Below are 9,856 nucleotides of genomic sequence, written 5' to 3' on the forward strand. Positions count from 1 at the left end.
TTCGCGTGTTTTATATTGTACTCGTAATTTGTGCCCCATGAAAATATTCTGTCTCAAAATGCCATCACATTGAAAATCACTTGAAAACGCGTCGGTACTGCTACAATTTGTTCTATTAAAGTGAAGAAAAACGCCGTATTAATGGTTATAAACTTTTCTTACTGGGTTGATTTGGTATTATAACTTGAATGTTATAAAAGTATTTCATTTCAAGTTAACGGCGCTTAGAAGATTTAAAAAAAAAAAAAAAAAAAAAAGGAACATGTCGTTCCCGGCACGATTTAATATAATTAAATGTGATATCTGTGGTTAAAGCCTTCAGGTGGTGTACAGAAAGGACACAGTCAAGTGTTTCAGAAGTTCACCTTGGTGTAATGGTTAGAGTCATTGAATCACGGAGTCGAAAGTAGTGGGTTGCAGTCCTGCTATTTCCAAAGATTATAAATTCACCTTCGCCTTTGGTTAAAAATATGGGAAATTATTATTAATTTAACAGAATTTGTTTTGTAATATTCGGCTCTATGCACGTATAATAACGCTTCCTGAGGTACCTACCGTTTTCCTAGTTGTCGCCCCAATTGTACGCTAGTTCTATTTGTAAGGTCGCATCTACATACTTACTATTGAAGGAATGAGTAAATGCAAAAAATCGGCAAGGAATTGCTAATGCTTATGGTGGTAAGAAGCGATCGAATCAATTCCTTTCTGAAGGAGACCCGTAAATCGAGATCTGAGGGTAATCCAGTGCTGAAGTGCGGGTGCTACTCTAAATCGGCTCGCACGCTATTAAATAAGCATGCTGTCACTTTTAGGTACTTCAAGAGAAAGAAAAAGTGTCTGAGAGCCCCATCACGCTCGTGTTATCGAAAAGGCAACTGACAGTTTGAGAACAGTGCAAGCGGTTACTGGACTGTGCTGTGTTCCGCTGGGATCGACCGCCATCCACAATGCACCGCCGTCACATTAGCAAGAAATACATTGAGGTGGTATTACTTCGTACCATGTGAAAATTTCTTTACTAATCGCCATCAAATCACGATTGCTATGGTAAGAGTAAGTGATCCATCGTAGCAGCTCACTGCAACGAACGATAATCTAGAACAGAGCCACCAACAACCAGGTGCTGGAAAGAGAAGTCGCTGATTGAAGAGAGCACTTTGGAAACAATACCACCGTCGCCGCATCTGAAGAAAATGAGGTTAGAGGCAGTGACGAACGGAAGGATAATCGTTTGCTGTTTTTGGCAAGCTCCGCTTCAGCTAATGGCACAGTGATCGTTCGATCCGTTTCCGAAGAGTTCACGGAAGGAGTTTTGAATTTTCGCAGATTATACTGATCCATCATACAATATATTCACTTTCAGTGGCTGTATGAACTATCCACGACGCACTCGATACAGAAAGTTCCACCGCTCAGTAGTCAACAATACTGCACTACTGCAGCGATGGAGCAGCGTGACTGTCTCTATCCCAAAAGCAGATATCCTACCTTCTTCAGTCACTGACGTGTTACACACAGAGTCTTTCGAAGCAAGTTTCAGAATGAAATGAAACAGATTTTGTGGAAATTCAATGTTTATCATCACCCAAATCCTGTATATACGAAGCGAATCTCATACACAAACGGGTCATTATTTCTTGCACAGTATAACTATTTCACGAGACTAAGAGCTCGAATATTATAGAATTGTTATTGCATCTTGCACTCGTTGATAAGCGCATTGAAGACCCTGAAGAGTGGATGTCGGCTTCGCTGTGAGGATAGTGACGACCGGAAGCAGCATACGATTTCCTTCATTGTGGAACTAGGATTCACAGTAAACAATCTGACATAGTTCTTAGTTTGATGAAGCACGCACGTGTGTGTGTGTCGAGGATTTCGTTTTCTCCGGCAGTAAAAATGGCGTCCAATGAGACTTTCGCTCGCTGCTAACAATAGATGGTGGGCAGATCAGCTTTCAGTGAAAAAAATCTTAACGCAACTACAGCTGAGGTTTATTAGTTCAAGGTATTTGAAATGCTTACAAATATTATTATAAATCATTCTTGATGGCTGAAACCAAGGACTGTGAATATTATGGGCCACTCTACAAACCTATGCAGCGCATAATAGCAATGCATGAAACTGAAACGAATAGAAGACTTATGGAAGGACTGTGTCACCAAATAAATTTTCTGAAAGGACGTTCTGTTCTACTGGAAAGAATTCAACCTCGTAAATCCGTTTGCCTTAAGAACAACTAAACAATCGCAATGTAAGTGTATCGGAGCAGAAAATGTACGTTAAAAGTCAATGAAACAGCAGTTGCAGCTAAACGGAGCTGTGTTACGTGTTTGTGCTCCGCCTCTCAAGGCCTGAATTCTGGCCCACCAATAAACTCCTACATTCCTTGGTTCCCAACGCTTTCGGCATTTGTTGTGCTTACGCAGTCTCTTGGATATGAAGTACGCGTGTCCACTTCTTTTCTTAGAGGGCAGGAACGAAGTGTAAAAACTTGGGCTCGTCCGGGATTTGAACCCGGGACCTCTCGCACCCTAAGCGAGAATCATATCCCTAGACCAACGAGCCACGATGAGAAAAGTATTCTTGCGTGTTGAGAAAGCTCGTAAAGCGTGACCTACATTCGTGCAACAGGCCGCACGCTGCCGCTGCCGCTGCCGCTGCCGCCGCCGCCGCCGCTGCTCCTGTGGAAGGCCACGTAAGACTGGCTGTCAGCTCAGTTGCGACGGGCGACGCTGCTGAGGTATGCCGCGCTCAGTCTGATCGTCCCTACTTCAGAAAGGCAGGAAATAACCTTACGAGAGAGCAATGAAAGCCGGTGAAGAAAAATGTTCGTAATCTATGGTGTGCCCTAATCAATCGCATCGTTTGTTTTTTACTTCTTCTTCCTCTTCGTCATTATGTTTTCCTTATATCTATCGGAACGCCAAGGAATATATCTCCATAGATTGGTTGCCTTCAGGCCTGCGATCGGCAGCGACATAGCTAGTGCCCTGGAAAGTGAACTGAACACTTGCCGAAGGCAACACCATCGTCGTGTGTACATCCTGGATTGAGGGAAGGGGCATAGCAATAACGTGCAATTCGGTATTATTACAATTGGAGTTCCACAACACGCTACACGTGCACACGCTGACAACATTTATTCACTGAGTTTTGGTCTGTGGAGAAAAAACGACCGTCCGCTATCATTTCATCATTGTACGTTAAAATTAATGTAGTGTACCTTTTTGGAGTATACGTTGTCTCATTCCGTCGTCTCATTGGCGCAGGACTCGTTTGTTTTGGTACCTGTAAAAACAAAATGTCATAGAACAAATAATTTTGTTATTGTGCATTTATGTGGGACAAAATCTACGAAGTTTTCGAGAAGATCGTATGTTTTTAGTGATTCACAATTTATAACATTTATCCATATCTGAAGAAATTCAAGTTAACACCGTAAACTGACTTGTAATGCCTTATTGACGAGCAGTTTCGGTAACAAGTACTATTTGAGATCAATGTAAAATACATTATAGTAAAAGAAACTCCATACGACAGATCAAAACGTAAAGCGTCACATCCAAGCTAACAGTTGTCTTGGTTAAGACAATGTACATCAAAACCGTATGATTTCTGCACATTTGATGAGTTTCGACGTTTTCCTCTGGTAACACTCATTAAACGTGCAGAAAGGTTAGGGTGTAATTTTTCTTGACCAAGACAACTTTTACCATGGATATGACATTTTACGTTTTAACCTATCCAACCAATATGTTTTTATTCTAAAATATTTTTACAATAATAAATTATTCGATAAAAGTAGTTTGTGGTGCTAACACGAATTTCTTTTAATCTATAAAACGTGGGAGCTGTGCAGAACGTTTTATATATGGTGTAATGGGTATAAGAGCAAATATTTTTACATGTGGTACCTTAATATGCACACACTTCAGTGTGTAGCTTACTTTTTCTCTGCGTCGAAGAGTCTTACCACAAAACACGTCACAAACTTTACGACCTTATGTTTTTTGCATGGCCGTACCTGGGCCGCAAAGTGACCGTCACCTGACAGTATAGACTATTCGTTTTGCTTCCTCGCGTTCGCAACTATAACGGCACGCTGGTCACGTAGTCGAAGACCGTTAGCCTTGCAGAAAGCACGCAAACGCAACTCCGGCATCATGGAGGCGTACAACTTTGCAGAATTATCTCATATGCACTTAATTTATGGAGAAGCTAGGCGGTCTGCGGTACGGGCAAGGGAGATCCATCGCTCGAGATTCTCGCCGCGTCACATTCCGAGCGCAAGAAGAGGCCTCGTTTGGGGGCATCATCAAAAAAATGGTTCAAATGGCTCTGAGCACTATGGGACTTAACATCTATGCTCATCAGTCCCCTAGAACTTAGAACTACTTAAACCTAACTAACCTAAAGACATCACACAACACCCAGTCATCACGAGGCAGAGAAAATCCCTGACCCCGCCGGGAATCGAACCCGGGAACCCGGGCGCTGGAAGCGAGAACGCTACCGCACGACCACGAGCTGCGGACGGGGGCATCATCAAGTACGAGACACGGGAACTCTTCTTCCTCGATGTGAGGAACGTGGGCCACAACATGATCAACATGATGGTGCAGCTTAAGATGCGAGGAGCAAATTCTACGTTTTATTGACTAACAACCCACAGTAAGTACAAGAAGTTCGGCACGTCAGGTGGAAACACCGCACAGTTGGTCACACGATGCGGGAAAGTTCAACTTCTTACGAAGTGGAATACTCAAGAAGAGCTATATTCTGCACCTGCCTCATGGAACAGTATGAAAACACCGCAGAGTTTCTTCGGAAAGACTGATGACAGATGAAGCCATGTTCACTTGCGCAGGTCTTGTGAACGTGCATAATTTGCACATCTGGCAGCTGCAAGCGCTCACACCATGCGACGGGGCAGATTTCAAGCCAGAATTGCTCTAAACATGTGGGGCGGGTTCGTCGGAGACACGCTGCTGAGTCCATTAGAGCTTGCTACAAGGCTGACAGCTGCTCGCTATCTTCACTTACTGCCGTCTTCATTACAGGAGTTGCTGAATGACATTCCACAGCAAGAACGTCTCGAGATGTGGTTTATGCACGATGGGACAATTCCTCATACCAGTTGAAAGGTTCTTTGTTATATATATCGCCAGTTTTCCAAAAGATGGTATGGCAGGGGAAGCCATGTGTGTTGGCCGCCCAGATGCCCCGATTTAAATCCACTGGATTTTTATTACTGAGGGCACGTCATTGAGGTCGTGTACAGAGAGGTCATCGACGACGAAGCCACTCTAACACTTCTAATCCAGGAAGCAGTCACAACAATCTCAGCTAACGCTGGAGTGTGGGGATGCGTCAGTGCGTCGTGGTATCGTCGCTTACAAGCCTGCCGTTCAACTGACTAAAGTTTTCGGAACATTTGATGAACGTGATAGGAGTCAGGATTGTTATTATCTTATAGAGACCCATAAGAGCCTTAATTTTGTGTGTTCTGCTTATCTTACAAGCCACATAATGTGGAATATCCTTTCACTGGATTGTACACTACTGACCATTAAAATTGCCACACGACGAAGATGACGTGCTACAACGCGAACTTCAACCGACAGGAAGAAGATGCTGTGATATGCAAATGATTAGCTTTTCAAAGCATTGGCACAAGGTTGGCTCCGGTGACTACACCTACAACGTGCTGACATGAGGAAGTTTCTAACCGATTTCTCATACACAAACAGCAGTTGACCGGCGTTGCCTGGTGAAACGTTGTTGTGATGCCTCGTGTAAGGAGGAGAAATGTGTTCCATCACGTTTCCGACTTTGATAAAGGTCGGATTGTAGCCTATCGCGATTGCGATTTATCGTATCGTGACATTGCTGCTCGTGTTGGTCGAGATCCAATGAATGTTAACAGAATATGGAATCGGTGGGTTCATGAGGGTAATACGGAACGCCGTGCTGGATCCCAACGGCCTCCTATCACTAGCAGTCGAGATGACAGGCATCTTATCCGCATGGCTGTAACGGATCGTGCAGCCATGTCTCGATCCCTGAGTCAACAGATGGGGACGTTCGCAAGACAACAACCATCTGCACGAACAGTTCGACGTCGTTTGCAGCAGCATGGACTATCAACTCGGAGACCATGGCTGCGGTTACCCTTGACGCTGCATCACAGACAGGATTGCCTGCGTTGGTGTACTCAACGACGACTCTGGATGCACGAATGGCATAACGTCGTTTTTCGGATGAATCCAGGTTCTGTTTACAGCATCATGATGGTCGCATTTGTGTTTGGCGATATCGTGGTGAACGCACGTTAGAAACGTGTATTCGTCATCTTCATACTGGCGTTTCACCCGGCGTGATGGTATGGGTTGCCATTGGTTACACGTCTCGGTCACCGCTTGTTCGCATTGACGGCATTTTGAACAGTGGACGTTACATTTCAGATATGTTACGACCCGTGGCTCTACCCTTCATTCGATCCCTGCGAAACCCTACATTTCAACAGGATAATGCACGACCGCATGTTGCAGATGCTGTACGGGCCTTTCTGGATACAGAAAATGTTCGACTGCTGCCCTGGCCAGCACATTCTCCAGATCTCTCACCAATTGAGAACGTTTTGACAATATTCGCCGAGCAACTGGCTCGTCACGATACGCCAGTCACTACTCTTGATGAACTGTGGTATCGTGTTGAAGCTGCATGGGCAGTTATACCTGTACACGCATGCCCAGTCGTATCAAGGCCGTTATTACTGCCAGTGGTGGTTGTTATGTGTACTGATTTCTCAGGATCTATGCACCCAAATTGCGTGAAAATGTAATCACATGTCAGTTCTAGTATAATATATTTGTCCAATGAATACCCATTACGATTTGCATTTCTTCTTGGTGTTGCAATTTTAATGGCCAGTAGTGTAAATAAAGTTCTTTCTTATGTACCATGTCTTCTTGTCTTCTGTTTGTTTTGCGTTTTTACATAACGCATCAGTGTTACGTATATTAAAAGAAACAATTCAAGGATAAGCCTTGGCAATGGCAGGATAAGCTACAATCCTCAGTTAAACGTTTTTACACCTCTGTACTCAGTTTTGTCTTATTTGCGATAATGATTACCAAATAATTGTTATTTTGTACTAATCATGTAGTACGACAAGTAATGATTGCTGGTGTTTGTACGAACGATGACAGAGTTCTCCATTTGTTGGTAGATGCGGGGATTGACCTCCACGTACGTTTTCGTGAGGTGTGCTGCACCGCTTTACCTGTCTGAATTGCACTTCCCCATAATCTCGGGGAAAATAGACATTAATGCTTTGCTTTTGCCACGCGTACGTGGAGGTATTGGCCAACCAAAAAAAAAAAATATAACTTGTAATAGCTGTAATCGTTAGTCTGCAAATGGTGTCGGTACTGATGTAATGTTGTTCAGGACACCGTCCTCAGTCACCAACAGAAATATTGGCACTTACACCACCCGTTACACCCTACACAGGGTAAATCATCTGTAACTTGTACTGCAAATATTACGGAAATGGAAAGTGCTATTGGTATGCGGCTTTCCCAGAATGAATTGGTAGTCAGGAACTCGTATCGTTAGCCAATCAACAGATTCCAATAATTCTTAGAAAGCGTATTTTTTGTGCAAACAAACACTTTTTTGAACGGAATAATGGCTGCTGACATTATCAAATTATAAATAGGATTAATTAGAATGTCAGTGGTGTTTGTTGCGGCGATATAGTGCGAGTCGTTTACTAGACATTGCGTTTTGAACAAGTTCACACGCCCACACTCGTGCAACACCTGTGGCAGCACACACTGAAGAACAACATAAGTACATACGCTGGTTATGTGGATTCTGGACAGTAGCGAGACAACTAACAGACACATTTTGTGTTCGAACTGACCATCAGCAACGGCAATACTCGGTTCCAGTCTGGTCTGGAACGACTGCTGCACACATGCTAGCATTTCACCGGAGATGTCCGAACAGGCTGCAGTAATACTTCGATGCATGTTATCTGGTGTAGTTGGTATGTCCGTTTAGACAGCGTCTTCCGGCTTTCCCCTTAGAAAAAAATCTACAAGCGTCAAATTCGGAGAACGGGCCTGTCAGGGTACATGTCCTCTGCGTCCAATCCAACGATTCGGAAACAATTCGTGAAGACACGCTGTAGTACTTCGTGCAGTATGGGCTGGACAACCATGAAGTTGGTACCACAGGTTCCTCCTAGTATACAGAGGAACGTCTTCTTGCATCTGTGGAAGATGGTCAGTTAGGAGGCTGCAATACGCGTGCGCCTGCAGTTTTCCGTGTGCGAAAAACGGGCCTATGAGCTGATGGTTGACTCCCCCATACCACACGTTTATACTCCATGGACGCTATTGTTCCACGTATCAAATTGAACGGGGATTGTTAACAGGCAAATATTGCATGTTTCGGTGGGTTACTTGGCCATTATTGGTAAATGTAGAGTCATTATTAAACAAGTACACGATACATCTGAAGTATCCTCTATTAATGCCCATGTACAGAAGTTAACACGATTCTCATATTCGGTTCCATGCAGCTATTGGTGGAGAGAGATGTGATAGTGATGGAGCCTATGAGTATTTCGATGAAGAATGCGTAAGACACTTGGATGACTCATACCACTGCTTCGTACGATTGTGCAGGAGGTAACGTGCGGATCAACTTCAACAGCAGCCAGAACATTAATTTCCTCCCCTTCTGTCGTCCCTCGTTTCTTTCTGTTACGTTGTCTCGCTATTACGCTACCACTTTCACGCAACTGGTCGAAGAGGTTGATAAAATAACTATTGAAATAATTGGCGTGTAAGAACGAACTACATTCTTCCTACACCCTCCACACAATATGAGATGTCGGCTTTTTCTGCACTGGTAAATCCCATCCTCCACTCACGGCTTACTGCTTGAACTGTAACACACTATCCGACTAGCAAGTACGTTTACAAACACTCGTACACTAGGCTTTGTTATTGTTTGTCTACATATTCATCTTCTTCTTCTTCAGCCCCTAGATATCCTCTTCCAACATTGTCCATGTCGATCTTTGATGGGCAGTCTGGATCCATCTTTTTCCTGCGTGTCGTGGGATGCTGTTTCTCCATCTCACCAGAGGACGTCTGACACTTTTCTTTGACTCTACTGCATCAGTATTTTGATCCATTTAAAGTTGTTCTTGACCACGTGTCCTGCCCCACGCCATTTCAGTCTCGGTATTCGCTCGACAACGTCAGAGACCCACATTCTTCTCCTCATCTCTTCGTTTTTGATCTTGTCTCTCTCACTCACTTCAAGATTTTCTCTCTATTGCCCTTTGATGGATACGGGGTCGATTTGCTCTATTTGTTGTGTCATTGTTTTGAGCCCGTATTTGTGACTGGCTGGATGCAAGTGTCGTGAAACTACCTTTAAAAGTTAATTGGATAGTCGGTTTGCGGAGAACGTAACCAAGTTTCTCGAATGCCATCTACACAAGGCCAGTTCACCGCATGATCTATGATATCTTGTTATCTTTTCCAAGTTGGATTTTATGTAACTTCCTGGCAAATTAAAACTGTGTGCCGGACCGAAACTCGAACTCGGGACCTTTGCCTTTCGTGGGCAAGTGCTCTACCAGGTCCCGAGTTAGAGTCTCGGTCCGGCACACAGTTTTAATCTGCCAGGAAGTTACATATCAGTGCACACTCCTCTGCAGAGTAAAAATATCATTCTGGATTTTATGAGCGTTGTTTTCTATGGAGACCGTAATATCGGTGGGGCTCACCACTTTGGTGTTCGAAGTTTGGTTTGGCATCTGCAGATA

The 9,856-nt window shown here is 43.8% G+C and overlaps 1 non-coding gene across 1 annotated transcript; it reads right to left on the reverse strand.

Annotated features, from left to right (window-relative positions):
* Positions 1–2,496: 2,496 nt before the first annotated feature.
* On the reverse strand, positions 2,497–2,568 carry Trnap-agg. Its single transcript has one exon. It is a non-coding gene; the product is annotated as a tRNA-Pro (tRNA).
* Positions 2,569–9,856: the final 7,288 nt, after the last annotated feature.

This window comes from Schistocerca americana, chromosome 2 (genome assembly GCF_021461395.2).
Source record: "Schistocerca americana isolate TAMUIC-IGC-003095 chromosome 2, iqSchAmer2.1, whole genome shotgun sequence".
NCBI lineage: Eukaryota > Metazoa > Arthropoda > Insecta > Orthoptera > Acrididae > Schistocerca > Schistocerca americana.